Source organism: Ursus americanus, chromosome 35 (assembly GCF_024610735.1).
Source record: "Ursus americanus isolate L20-20 chromosome 35, mUrsAme1.1.p, whole genome shotgun sequence".
Classification (NCBI taxonomy): domain Eukaryota; kingdom Metazoa; phylum Chordata; class Mammalia; order Carnivora; family Ursidae; genus Ursus; species Ursus americanus.
The window spans coordinates 22,906,403-22,920,707 of NC_142161.1; the positions used below are offsets into that span (position 1 = coordinate 22,906,403).

At 38.5% G+C, this 14,305-nt stretch overlaps 1 protein-coding gene across 1 annotated transcript in view; it reads left to right on the top strand.

The window, feature by feature from the left end:
• Positions 1-219: 219 nt before the first annotated feature.
• Positions 220-14,305, top strand: part of PRPF39 (pre-mRNA processing factor 39) — a 39,293-nt gene continuing 25,207 nt past the window's right edge. Inside the window, exon 1 of the mRNA XM_045799335.2 lies at positions 220-357. The gene's annotated coding sequence lies outside the window, so the exon portion shown is untranslated. The remainder of the gene's footprint in view (positions 358-14,305) is intronic.

Sequence of the window (14,305 nt, forward strand, 5' to 3'; positions counted from 1 at the left end):
AGGCCCTAAACACTATCTTTTGGCTTAGGAAGTCCCCCACAGAGGGCAGAAAACATCAGGAGCAGCGGCCTGGTCTTTGGTGGCGGCGGGGCGGAGACTGGGGCGGGGGGGAACGGGAGGAAAAGGGGCGGGGCCAGGCCCTAGCCAGGGTCCCGCGGAGGGCGAGGTCTGCACGCAGCGTTACCACGTGACTTCTTCGCCTCCGGGGACACAGACGCATGCGCACCGTGCTCTCGACGAGGCGGCCCTGGTGCTGGTGGCGGCTGCTGCGGTCACAGACGGAGACGGTGGAAGTGCCATCTTCGGCTCGGTTGGCCCAAACTGCGGCTCATGGCACTGAGTGGCATCCGTCGTCAGGTCAGCTGGGGCGGGCGTCTTGGAACTGGCTGGGCGGGGGCCGGGGGTGATTCGCGGGTCAGGAAGGGGCCTACCTTGTTTCAGGCCGCACTGGGGTTGCGGCCTCCCTCTCCCGCCGTGTTTGAGGCCTGGCCTAGCCTGGCCTCGGCTCCCAGCTGTCTGTGCCTTTCTCCTTCCCACCTGTTGGGTGGAGCAGGGCGAGGTTTCTTTTCTTAGACCAAACGTTTCTCTGACGAGTGCGCCTTATGAAGGGCAGGGAAATGCGGGCCTCCGCCTTGGTTTAGGAAGCGTTTTGGGGGCTAAGTCTGAAGCCCTAGCTTCCCCAAGAGCTGGAAACCGGTGTGCGGGGACGACGGGAAGTGCAAGGGGCTCAGTAGGAGCCGTCAGAGGATTGAGAGAATTCAAATTCTGTTAATAAAAGCTTGTGGGCGCCTTGTAGTGGCGCGTTCGGCGTTCCGACTACACAAGCCACACTGTTGAGACCCTGAGTCACAGCACCCCAAAGATCAGCCAGAGCTTTTGGCAGCATGGGATAGAATCAGAAAAAACAGATGTTAAAGATCCTAGTAGGATCTTTTAAAGACACCTATTGAAAAACAGTGTTTACCTTTTGTAATCAGAGACCAACACTGGTGTTTTTCTCGCTCTGAAATCACATCTTTAATAAGTAGTACTGCTCTTAATGTGTTATTGATGATATTATAATGCCATATTATTTTATGTGGATTAAATTGTTTTTAGTTTGATGTTGCTGTTGCCTTCTCTTTAAGGACTTGAGGTTATTTGGCATCTGATCCAGTCTGTTCAGAAATTAAACTTTTTTACAGCTGGAAAGGTTGAAGCTTAAGAAAACAAATTTTATACAGGGAAGTATGAAGCTTATATTGGAACTTAAGTGTTTTGGTCTCTCTGGGAGCTTAAGTGGATTAAAAAAAACAACTGTCAGGTACCCCCCTCCCCCCTCCCATTTATAACCTCATTCTAGAGTTGCAAAAGTTGGAACTTTCCACTGTTCAGCTTCTGGTAGGGATAAAGTGAACGAAAGAAGTTGTGCTCAAGAACTCTGGTTCCTAGATTGTGAACTCTGGAATAATTAGGGGCTGACCAAAGATGGCTAATTAGTAGGTGGTATGAGATATTTGAAGTGAGAATTGAAAAGCAGAATTTTTTTTTAGTGTCAGAGTATTTGGTTATATTTTTACTTGCTTACCTATAGTTGAGTAAGAAAAAGATTTTTATAAATCAAATAATAAAAGGTGTGTGTACACATGTGTTTTAAAGAACAGGGGCGTCTGGCTGCCTCAGTCAATAGAGCCCGTGACTCTTGATCTCAGGATTATGAGTTCAAGCCCCACAGTGGATGCGGAGATTATTTAAAAATCTTAAAAAATAAAGAGAAAGAACCGAACCTTCTGTGGTATGTTAATAACTAATCTGCATGAAACATAGAATTGTGTGTGTGTGTGTGTGTGTGTGTGTGTGAAAAATAGTCAAAGGAGAAAGAAAGTAGTAGTTCCAGTCAAGTGGTGATTTTTCCCCCTAAGTCAGGTACCCCCCTGAGGGGGTATGCAGTCATTTATGTAATAGTCATTGAGGGTGATGCAGTCATTTATGTAAATACATGTATATGAAGTTGAGTTTCTGGAACATATTAAGTGTTTAATATGTGGAAAATTAAAAAAGGTCAATCTGTGAACAAAACCAGTGGTTCTGATAGTCTCTTCTTAACAACTTGTGTCTTCAAATTACGTATCTGTGGATGAGGAACAGAGTAACTTGCAGATTGCAAAGCTAGTTGATTTGCAGTACTCAAACTACTGACTTTTTAGTCCTTGGTGATGACTTTAGATTTTTTTGTGTTGCTGTGTTTATGAAAAGAGTAATACATGGTATGATTTTGAGTGCCTATAGAGAGTTAAGAGAGAAGGTATTAAATTAGACTTTACATTTTTAATTATGTGTGGGTTATCCTCCAAAAGGCCTTTTAAAATTTTTTTTAAAAAAGGTTTTATTTATTTGAGAGAGAGAGCGAGTGAGCACGAGTGGGGTGAAGGGCAGAAGGAGAAGCAGACTCCTTGCCAAGCAGGGAGCCTGACTCGGGGCTTGATTCTGGAACTCCGGGATCATGATCTGAGCCGAAGGCAGACGCTTAACCGACTGAGCCACTCAGACACCCCAAGGCCTTTTAAATTTTAAGAAGGCATGCTGAATTGTTAGTGAAATGTTTAATGTATGCTGTAACTGAACTAAAAGTTGAATGTATGATATAGAACTGTATTTTTTTAATGTACTGTATAGTCATGTTATAATTTATCATGTTTCCTTTCATGCTTGTGGACTTTAGGCCTCTAATATGATTTTATAAGAAAGTGAAATGTAGTAAAAAGGCATTGATTGGTTTGTGAGTTGAGAAAAGGAGGAAAGTTTTGTTAGTATAAGAGAATAGAGTAAGCCAAGGTTTGGACATGAAAAATATATTGGACTCTGTAAATAGCAATGAGGAGGAATACTGCAGGATTAGAATATTTGAAAAGTTAAGTTGGGGCCGTATTTGTCACTTTTTCAACAGAGATTTAATGTGCTATTATATACTAGACACTGTTTTAGGTTCTAGGAACACAGTAGTGAATAAAACCATGGCCTCTATTCTGCTGAATTTAATATTACAGTAATGTTAATTTATCCATAGTAGTAGTGTAGCAGTGTTTTTCAGATTTTTTGACTGCGACCCGTAATAGGTTGTACATGTAATATTGCATCCCAGTAAACAGTAGTTGCATTCTGTATTTCAACAATACGTACTCAATGTGTGCATGAACTCTGATATATTATTTTTCAATTCTGTATTTTTCCATTAAAAGAAATGAGAAGCTGATTCAAAGCAGTTTGAAATTTGAAAAACATTACTCAAGAAGGGATATAAAATAGGGGCACCTGGCTGGCTCAGTCAGTAAAGCATGCAGCTCTTGATCCCTGGTTTGTGAGTTAGAGCCCCATGTTGAGTGTAGAGATTGCTTAAATAAATAAACTTAAAAAAAAAAAAAGACGGGAGATGATAATTTCTTAAATCATAGTAATAGCTGTGTGAATAAAGGGGATAGTTAATCTTCACGGCAAGGTATTTGTGATTATTTTGTGAATGAGGCTTAGAGAGGTTAAGTATCTTGCTCAGTATTCCCTAATGAGTAACTGGGCCAGATCTTTAATTCAATTCTTTCTGAATCTAAAGCCCAAATACTTTATTTAATTAATTTATTTTTTAACGGTTTTATTTATTTATTTGGCAGAGAGAGTAAGAGAGCACAAGCGGGGAGAATAGTAGAGAGAGAGGGAGAAGGAGGCTCCTGGCTGAGCAGGGAGCCCGACAGGGGGGCTCCATCCTAGGACCCCGGGATCATGACCTGAGCTGAAGGCAGACACTTAACCATCTGAGCCACCCAGGCGCGCCTGAAGCCCAAGTACTTTATTATACCCCTTCTCATTTGGCTATGAAAGTAATACATTAGCTGTTAGTCTGGAGAGACTAAGGACTCTGATGCTATTTATTTATTATTCAATGAATTGAGTGTGTAGTACTAGGCCTCCGGGTATACTGTATCCCTGTGTATTGGTAGATCTGGTCCTTACTCTCAAGAAACTTGTAATCTAGTAGGAAAGATGATATCAAACAAATACCACAAATGTGATTTGAGCTATGGAGAAAAAGACAATGCAGTGGAAGCATCGTTGAGGGAACCTAACTAATTTGGAGTGTATGGGAATACTTTTTAGGAAGTGATGTTTAACCTTCGCATGCAGAAGAATGAGTAGACTTCAGCTAGGTTGAGGGTTCTAAGGGGGGATGGGGTAGAGGGGTAGGAGAGTGTTCCATATTGAAGAAACTTGGTACACTAAGGCCTTGAAGTGGAAAGGAGCTGAGCTGGAAAACAAAACCAAACCAGACTTCAGCAAAAGTAGAATTTCTTGGCTGCAGAAGTTAGTAGAGAACGGGGAGAGTTTTGGTGTTAGGATGGGTTTGAATCCTGTCTCTTTTCCTTACTAACCATATAACCATTGACAAATTATTTAATCTTAGTTTTGTTTTTCCCATTCTTAAAAATGAATAAGTGGCATTCAGCAAAATACTTGTTCAGTAAAAGGTGTCTCAGGATTATCAAAATTATAGCAATATATGATGACATGCATTCATTCTTTCACAAGTGTCTTCAGTGTGCCAGGCAACTCAGTATGCAATAACTGAATTGTGTGTGTGTGTGTGTGTGTGTGTGTGTGCTGTATAATTACAGCAAATGTCACAAAATAGTATACCTTTACTATGTGTGAAGCACTCTGATAAAAATTTTTTCCATTTTTCATTTGCAAAAAAGGAGAAAAAGCTGGTCTGAAGCAGTCTGCAGTTTGAAGAATACTAGTGGGGGAGATAAAGATTACTTAAACTATAGCAGTAGTATTGTGAATAAAAAGCAGGGGGTGGTTAATTCTTATGTTAGGGTATACTAAATATGTAAATTATTTACTTTGTTAGAGTATAATATTATGGATAAAAGAAAAAATAGAGGAAGGTAAAGGGGATCAAATATGATAAAAGGGATCATGTATGCTGGGATGGGAGCAAGTTACAATTTTAAATAGAATTGGCCAGGTAGGTCTTATTGAGAAGGTGACATTCCCTCCCCGCCTCTTCTCTCTCCTTTCCTTTCCTTTCCTTTCCTTTCCTTTCCTTTCCTTTCCTTTCCTTTCCTTTTCTTTTCTTTTCTTTTCTTTTCCTTTCTCTTTCTTTCTTTCTTTCTTTCTTTCTTTCTTTCTTTCTTTCTTTCTTTCTAGATTTATTTATTTAAGAGAGAGAGAAAGTGGGAGCGGGCATGAGGAGGGAGAGGGAGAGAATCTTAAGCAGACTCTGTGCTGAGCACAGAGCCCCACACCAGGCTTGATCTCAGGACTCTTGAGATCATGACCTGAGCCGAAATCAAGAGTCAGATGCCCCGAGAAGGTGACATAACAACAGAGGAGGTAAGGAAGGCATCTGGGAGATTTTAGAGAGTGATGAAGAAACTAAATTGAAGAGTAAATGGAGGTTACAGAAGTAGAGATAACAAGCTTGTAAAACTTCATTGGCTTTGTCCTTAGAACAAAATCCAGATCCTTTTTTTTTTTTTTAAAGATTTTTAAAATTTATTTGTTTGACAGAGAGATACAGCCGGTGAGAGAGGGAACACAAGCAGGGGGAGTGGGAGAGGAAGAAGCAGGCTCCCAGCAAAGCGGGAGCCCGATGCGGGGCTTGATCCCAGAACGCTGGGATCACGCCCTGAGCCAAAGGCAGACGCTTAACTGAGCCACCCAGGTGCCCCAAAATCCAGATCCTTAACATAGGTTATGACTGATTACCCTTTACTTGTTTTTGAGCTTAATTGTCATATATATGTTATGAATTATTATATAGAAGAAGAAAAACATTTACATGTTTGAATGCTGTTGGAAGTGATTTGAGACACTGAGAGAAACTCAGGAGAGTAAAGATAATTTAAGAACCACCATTCTTAAGAAGATGGGTGGTAGAAATGATCAGATCACGAGTTCAGGATGTGACCTTTGCTAGGAACAGAGATACTTTATCCGTTATGACCAAGGGAAGGAGGAGAACCAATAATGATTATATATTTCAGCCATTATAGGAATGCTATAGTAGAGATACAAAACAAATACTTTGAGAGTGGGAAAGAGGCAAGATTATAAATGAGGTATGGGGATTTGGAGGTTGGTATCATAATAGATTTGCTTCTTGGAGAGGTAAAGAATTTTAAGAAGTAAATGGAGGCTTAATAGAAATCAAGAGGATAAAGACTTACCACTGGTTGTGGCAGCTAGCTCATTATGAGATGCTAATATTTTTATTGGAGTGGTATGGACTGGACTGGATAGTGAACCAACAGATATTTATTTTCTTAGGAAAAATGCTGCAGTGAACACTCTTGTTAATGATAAATTCTTTAAAATGGCCTTTAAAAAGAATTATTTCTAACTATAGAAATGTCACTTTTTTATGTATTTCTCTTTTATCTAGCAACTTTGTTAGTCTAATACTTCTAATAGGTTGCCTGCGGATTCCTCATTATTTCTTTAAGAGAAAATCTACAAGTGTTATTGGTAGGTCAAAACATACTTAATTCTAAGGTTTGTGCTACATGTTGGCATAATGAAATTTGAGAATATAACCCCAGAGAAATAGCTTTTCAAAAATGGGCATTTACATGAGAAGATTTACTGTGACGTACTTAGTAAAGCCGAATATTAGGAAGGACTCAAACCAAATTGAGCGATATTTAAGCAAATCCAGAGGTATGGACCTTCTTGCTTATCTGTGTTTCTGTGAACACGCTAAACAAAGACTAGTCTCAGAACTTGCTCTTTCTGCTGCCTGGAATTTTCTTGCTCTATATATCTGTATAGTTGACTTTCTTACTATATCATCCTCTCCTTTTTTTTTTTTTTTTTCTTAGCACTTAGTACCATGTACATATTGTAAACTTACTTTTTTTTTTTTTTTTTTTAAGAAATGTCTATATTCTTCAACTAAAATGTCAACTCCTTGAGAGTAAGGACTTTGTTTTGTTCACAGGTAAATTTCCAGTGCTTAGAACGGTAATACCTGACATACAGAGGTTGCTCACTAAATATCTATTGAATGAATATTATTCCACAAGAAAATGATAATGGTTAGAGATTTAAAAAAAAAAATACAAAATAAACAGGGTTCAGCATAATTTGTAAACCTAATTTCAGTAGAATAAAAAATAAGTAAGATAACATAAAAGCAAAATAAAATTGTGGAAACCCGAAAGGACAGAGGACAGAAGAGGAAGTTTCAACATAATAATTAACAATGTTTTAGAAGAAACAGATGAACTGGATTTAACTGATGAACTTAGGTTTTCATTTTTCTGCATTCAGTTCTGTGCCTGCAGAGAGAGAAGTTAAGAAGTAAGAGGGATCTTCCTACAAAACTCCAGAAAGGCTCAGGAATTTTGGTTGCCAAGTGCCTCTGAGGATGAGAGTGCTGAGTGGAGCTAAAAATTTGAGGATTGGTTAAAAGTCTGAATTGGTTGAAAGTCTGGAGTACTTTAGACCTTACATTTTCCTTCTCCATATAGTATAGCCAGCAAAAACCTAAATGTTTATTATTTGAAAAGGGTGGCACCAGAGAAGTTTCACACAGCTGGTAGGAGTTGGGACAGGGGTGAAGGGTCTTAATGAAAATGGGAAATTGAATGAAAGTTTACATATTGAATGGTGAGATCACTAGCACTGTTTTTCTTCTTTGCTCCCAAAATGCTTGTTGCCTTCTTTATATATTTTTAAGTTGGAACGTTCTTCTTTGGAAAAACTTAACACCAGGGAAATGATGCAAGCAGTGACATTTAGTGAGTTCTCCTTCAATAGAATGCCATCCTGCACTGAGGCTCACCAGTGTTCAAGTTTTATCTAGTTTCTGATTTTGTGTGATGCCTCACACTTCTTGAACAGCAGTTTGAAGATCACTCTATTGAGAGACCAAAACAAATAATCAAAAAAACACTTAGAAGAGACAGTGCTGAGAACAGAAGAAAATTTAAAAGTGATTTATAGAGAGAGAGCAGGAGATACTGCACCAGTGAAACAAGAATAGGAGACTATAAAATGGATTATTCAGAGTGAAAAAGGGGAATTAAAATTTTGAGTCATGTATTAAAAATCTAGTAAAGTGATCTCAGAATAGAACGAGTCAAAGGGATGGGGAAAAATATAGGAAAAGGTAAGAAAAGTAGAGGATTAGTCTAGGACATCCAACACCTGAGTGATGTGAGTTCAACAAAGATAACAGAGAAAACCAAGGGAAGAAAATTATCACATAAATGATAAATTTGGAATATAAGAATTGAATGATGTAAATATCTAGATTAGAATAGGCCTTCTGAATGAATGCCAGCAGAATGAGTCGAAAAGACTTACCTTAAGGCACATCATTTTGGAATTTCAGAACACCTGGATTAAACACTACCATGGGGAAAAAAACAGGTCCCATATAGAGGAGTTTTCTCAATAGCAGCACTCAGGGGGCGCCTGGATGGCACCGTAGGTTAAGCATCCAACTCTTGGTTTCATCTTAGGTTGTGATCTTGCGGTTGTGGGATTGAGCCCTGTGTTGGGCTCTGTGTTCAGGGTGGAGTCCGCTTGGGACTCTCTCTTTCTCTTCCTTCCTCCTTCCCTCTCCCCTTGCCCCTCCCCTCTGTGCTCATGCACGCACTCTCTCAAATGAGTAAACCTTTTTTTTTTTTTTAAGATTTTATTTCTTCATTTGAGAGAGGGAGAGAGCACAAGCAGGGGGGGAGGGGGAGGGAGAAGCAGACTCCACACTGAGCTGGGAGCCCTACGTGGGGTTTGATCCCAGGACCTAGAGATTGTGACCTGAGCTGAAGGCAGGTGCTTAACCATCTGAGCCACGCAGGCGCCCGTCAAATGAATAAATCTTTAAAAAAAATAGCAACACCCTATGCTAGGAAACAAAAAATTCCTTCAAAAGAAAAAAAAAAATTTTTTTTTTTTTTTTAAAGAAATCTCTATGCTTAACATAGGGCTCAAACTCACCACTCTGAGATCAAGAGTCTCATGCTCCACCGACTGACCCAGCCAGGCGCCTCCCTTTAAAACTCGAAAGAAACAATTATTTTCATTCTAGAATTTTTTTTTTTTTTAAAGATTTATTTATGTGACAGAGAGACAGCCAGCAAGAGAGGGAACACAAGCAGGGGGAGTGGGAGAGGAAGAAGCAGGCTCCCAGCGGAGGAACCCGATGTGGGGCTCCATCCCAGAACGCCGGGATCACGCCCTGAGCCAAAGGCAGACGCTTAACGACTGCGCTACCCAGGCGCCCCTCATTCTAGAATTTTATACTTAGACAATCTGTCATTCAGTTATGAGGATTTTAGAATTGAAAAGTCTTAATTTTTTCACCCCACATGCTCTTTTTCAGAAGTTTATAGAAATGATTCTTCAGAAGAGGGAATAAATCAAGAATGAAAAAGATTTTGGCTGTTATACATGAGATTCAGCTGGAAAAGACTGAAAGGAATTCCCTGGGTCAAAGTGAACAGACAAACTTAGATAAGACAAACCAGTCTGGATTGCTGGAGAGGGTTAGATGGTTTCAAACAGGATGTCTCCTGAAGGGAAAATGGACTTTGACAGTATGAGGGTCAGTTGTTTTTTTTTTTTTTTTGCTTTTATTTTAAGTAAATTATTCCACATGTGGGGCTCAAACTCATGACCATAAATGAAAGTATCAGTGAAGAGTCACATGCTCTACCAACTGAGCCAGCCAGGCACCCCGAGTATAGGTTGTTTTTGAAGAACTTTTATAAGCGCTCTTCAGGAGTTTGAGATCAGTTTTCAAAGACAATCAAGCATATGAAAATAATGAGGAAAGATTTAAAGAGGTAGAAGCAAGGAAATGTAATTATAGTATACAAAATAGCTTGAAAAAAATGTTTACATAGGCATACTGATGTAAACCTCAATGTTGGTTTAACTCTAGATTGAAATTGGACCATGTATGTGAGAGGGAAGTTGTGGAGGTATGTTTGGTATAATAACTAAATTCTAATCTTCTCTAATAGTAAGAGCAAAAAATGTCTAAAATTGAAAAATCAAGAAATAAGATAGACCTCCAGATAAATTCTATTTTCTTTCTTTCTTTCTTTCTTTCTTTCTTTCTTTCTTTCTTTCTTTCTTTCTTTCTTTCTTTCTTTCCTTCCTTCCTTCCTTCCTTCCTTCCTTCCTTCCTTCCTTCCTTCCTTCCTTCCTTCCTTCCTTCCTTCCTTCGATTTTATTTATTTGACAGAGAGACAGCCAGTGAGAGAGGGAACACAAACAGTGGGAGTGGGAGAGGAAGAAGCAGGCTGAGCTACCCAGGTGCCCCTACTCTGTTTTCTGCTAGTTTTGTAAAGTCACAGTCAGCAGCTTTTTTTCCTGCTCTTAAAACTTCCGCAAAAAAATTTAAGTGCATTGTGAAGTTCTTTTTTCTTTTCCTTAGTTATTTTATAAAGTACAACATCAGGATCGGAAAATGCTATTTGAGGATTTTGTTGTTTGCACTGATACTTTCATTTATGTAAATTTATGGACTTCCACATGCGTTTATCTCATCCAGTGTTCTCAACAGCCCCTATGCAAGTATTATTAGTCCCGAATTCCCTAATTTAGAAGTGAGGAAAGTAAGACTGACCTAGGTAGGATCAGATGCTGTTAAGGAAGAGAAGTAGGACTGACTCCCCTTACCCCCTGTTCATTCTAATATTTACCGTACTATATCTTATGATGAAAGAAGGATTTGGACGGGTACCTGGGTGGCTCAGTCGGTTAAGTGTCTGCCTTTGGCTCAGGTCATGATTCTAGGGTCCTGGGATCGAGCCCCATGTCAGGTTCCCTGCTCATCAGGGAGCCTGCTTCTCCCTCTCCTCCCCATTCATGATCTCTCTTGCTATCTCAGTCTCTCTCTCTCAAAATCGTAAAAAAAAAAAAAAAAAAGGAATTTTAATTCCTAGTCTTTTGTACTTTATATTTCCTAATTTAGTTATAATTAAGCTGTTGTCTTACCTATTTTTTGGTGACAAAAACCACATAACATAAAATTTGTCTTAATTGTTTTTAAGTGTATAGTTCAGTAGTGTTAAATATATTTACATGGTTGTAAACAAATTACCAGAACTTTTCATTGAAACTATGCTCATTAAACAACTCCCCTTTTCTCCCTCACTCCATTCCCTGGTAACTGCATTCTGCTTTGTTTCTATGACTTTGATTACTCTAGATACCTCACATAAGTAGAATCCTACAGTGTTTGTCTTTTTTTTGTGACTGGCTTACTTCGCTTAGCATAATGTCCTCAAGTTTCATCCATATAGACTATGACAGGATTTTCATTTTAAAGGCTGAATAGGGGCGCCTGAGTGGCTCAGTTTTTTTAAGCATCAGACTCTTGATTTAGGCTCAGGTTGTGATCTCAGGGTTGAGAGCTTGAGCCCTGCTTTGGTTCCATGGTGGGCCGTGGAGCCTGCTTAAGAGTCTCTCTCCACCCCTCTCCCCTTGCATGCACACGCTCTCTCTCTGTTGTTCTCTCTTTTTCCCTCTCTAAAAAAATCCCTAAAGGCTGAGTAATATTCCCTTGTGTATACTACATTTTGTTTATTCATCTGTCAATGGATATGTGAGTTGCTTCCTCCTTTTGGCTGTTGTGCATAGTGCTCCTATGAATGTGGGTGTGCAAGTAGCTCTTTGAGTCCCTGCTTTTAGTTAATTTGGATATATACCAAGTGGGATTCTTTGGTCACATAGTAGTTCTATTTTTAATTTTTTCAGGAACCTCCATACTGTTTTCTGTAGCAGTTGCATCATTTTACAATCCCACCAACAGTGTACAAGGATTCCAGTGTCTCATCCTTGCCAAGACTTGTTATTTTCTGGGTTTTTTTGATAGTAGGTATCATAATGGGTGTGATGTGTTACCTCACTGTGATTTTGATTTGCGTTTTTCTGATGATTAGTGATGTTGAGCATCTGTTCATACGCTTGTTGGCCATTTGTATATCATCTTTGAAGACAGTCTGTTGAAGTCCTTTGCGCATTTTTAAGTCAAGTTATTTTTTTTTGTTTTTGCGGAGTTGTAGTTCTTTATATATCCTGGATATTAACCCGTAATTGGATATAAGATTTACAAATATTTCCTCCTATTCTTATGTTGTCTTTTCACTCTGTTGATTGTGTTCTTTGGTGCACAAAAGTTTTAAACTTTGATGTAGCCCATTTGTCTGTTTTTACTTTTGTTCCCTTTGTTTTTGGTGTCATTTCCAAGAAATCATTGCCAAGTCCAATATCATGAAGATTACACCTATGTTTTCTTCTAAAAATTTTATATTTTTAGGTTTTACATTCAGGCTTTTAATCCATTTTGAATTAATTTTTGTATGTGGTATAAGGTAAAGCTCCAACTTCATTGTTCTGCTTGTGAATATCCAGTTTTCCCAGCACCTTTTGTTAAATTGACTGCCCTTTCTTTGTTGAATGATGTTGGTACTCTTGTTGAAAATCATTTAACTACACATGCAAAAGTTTATTTCTGGGGTCTTTGTTCTGTTCTGTTGGTTTGTTTGTATGCTGAAACCACAGTTGTCTCCTTCCTTTTGATATTTTTTGTCCCTTTGCTCTTTCATGTTGCTAATTTTAAGTTATTGGTTGCTGTCAAGAGTGAAGCAGGACTAGCTAATTGCCACATTATGAAGAATATGTTGGAATAATTTATTAAAAAAGTAACTTTATTCTTTTTTTGGCTCTGTGATTTTTGGAGTAATCAGAAAAGTGATCTCCCTAAGGGTAAGGATGATGTTCTTAATTCTTTTTTACAAGATTTTAATTGCAGGGTGTGGAGTAATTGATAATCTCAAGATGAAGGGGAGTGGTAAATTTGCTGATTGCAGAAGAAACCATTATGTCCCACTTAAGTATGCAATTAGAATAGGGCTGGTAGTAAATGACCCAGAATGTATCAACCAACATTTTTTTGTTTGACAGGGACTTTGAAATCAAAAGACACAAACCCATAACTAATTTAATTTGCATATGGAAAATTAATCTTCAAATGTGTCTTTTTTTAAAGAAGGGGAAAAAGAGAAAAAAAATAAATTGAGAACTTCTTTGCCTTTTTCTAGGGCCTCAAATGGCTCAAACCTGGAAAAGCTAATGGGAAGGGAACTTATTTTTTCTGATAGTCTAATACTTTGGATTCTTTTTTACTGTGTAGCAACTAGGTTTGCTTCTTGTATTATTTCTTATCAGGTGCCTCTGTAGATATATTTCTTTCATTTCTTCTCAAATTCCTCTGGCTCTGTCCTGCTTGCTTTGCTGCTTATACTTTCTCTTCCCCAGTATAAAACCTGTTCATTCTGGTTGGTTTCTCTTTCATCTTCAAATCAATTCTAATTTCTACCTGTTTGCTGTCAAGAAGGATTTTTCTGTCAAGTAGGCTTTTTTCTACTCAGAAATAATTAACTCTTTTTCTATTGCTCTAAAGCTTATTGTTTTTCAAAGTTAAGACCCAGTTTTGTATTTCCTGAAGCTCTTCTAGATAGCTATAATTTTCAGTTGATTTCTCTAAACTTTGACTTTGTTTCATTTAAAATTCTCTCTCTTTCTGTTTTGCCTGTTTTTGAACTCCAGTGAATTAATAAGCCCTAGAGTAAGGACTTTATCTTATACTTAAGTATTCTCTACCAGGAATGTAATATAGTACTAGACATACATTAGGTATTAACTTTTTGTCTCCATCCAAACTACCCCTCTTCCCTTATTTTTCTCTTCTCTCTCCTTTTCTTCCCCACTTTTTTTTTTTAAGATTTATTTGAGAGGGAGAGAGTGCATGCACGTGCACGAATGGGGGGAGGGGCAGAGGGAAAGGGAGAGAGAGAGAGAATCCTCAAGCCGACTTCCCTGGGCCCAGAGCCCCATTCAGGGCTTGATCCCAGGACCCTGAGATACGACCTGAACTGAAACCAAGAGTCGGATGCTCATCCGATTGAGCCACCCAGGCGTCCACCCCCACTTCTCTTTTAACATTCCTTAGATTTACCTGGTTATAGTTAATTCTTCCAGTGGCATTCAGCCTCAGGTCTCCTAATTTAACATGTTAAATTTCTCGTTTGTTGGGATAAAATTTACTTCATACTATATTTTGAAATAATGTTTTAAAATTTGGATTTCATATCTGCTTGAGAATTTACAAGATACCCTCTATACACACAAAAAAACTAGTAAGAAAAACTCACAGAATGTTTTATAATGTATAATATAAAGATCTTATTTCCTTAGTTTACAGAAAGCTTGTACAAACCAATAAGAATAAAAATTAGTAGTGTAATAGAAA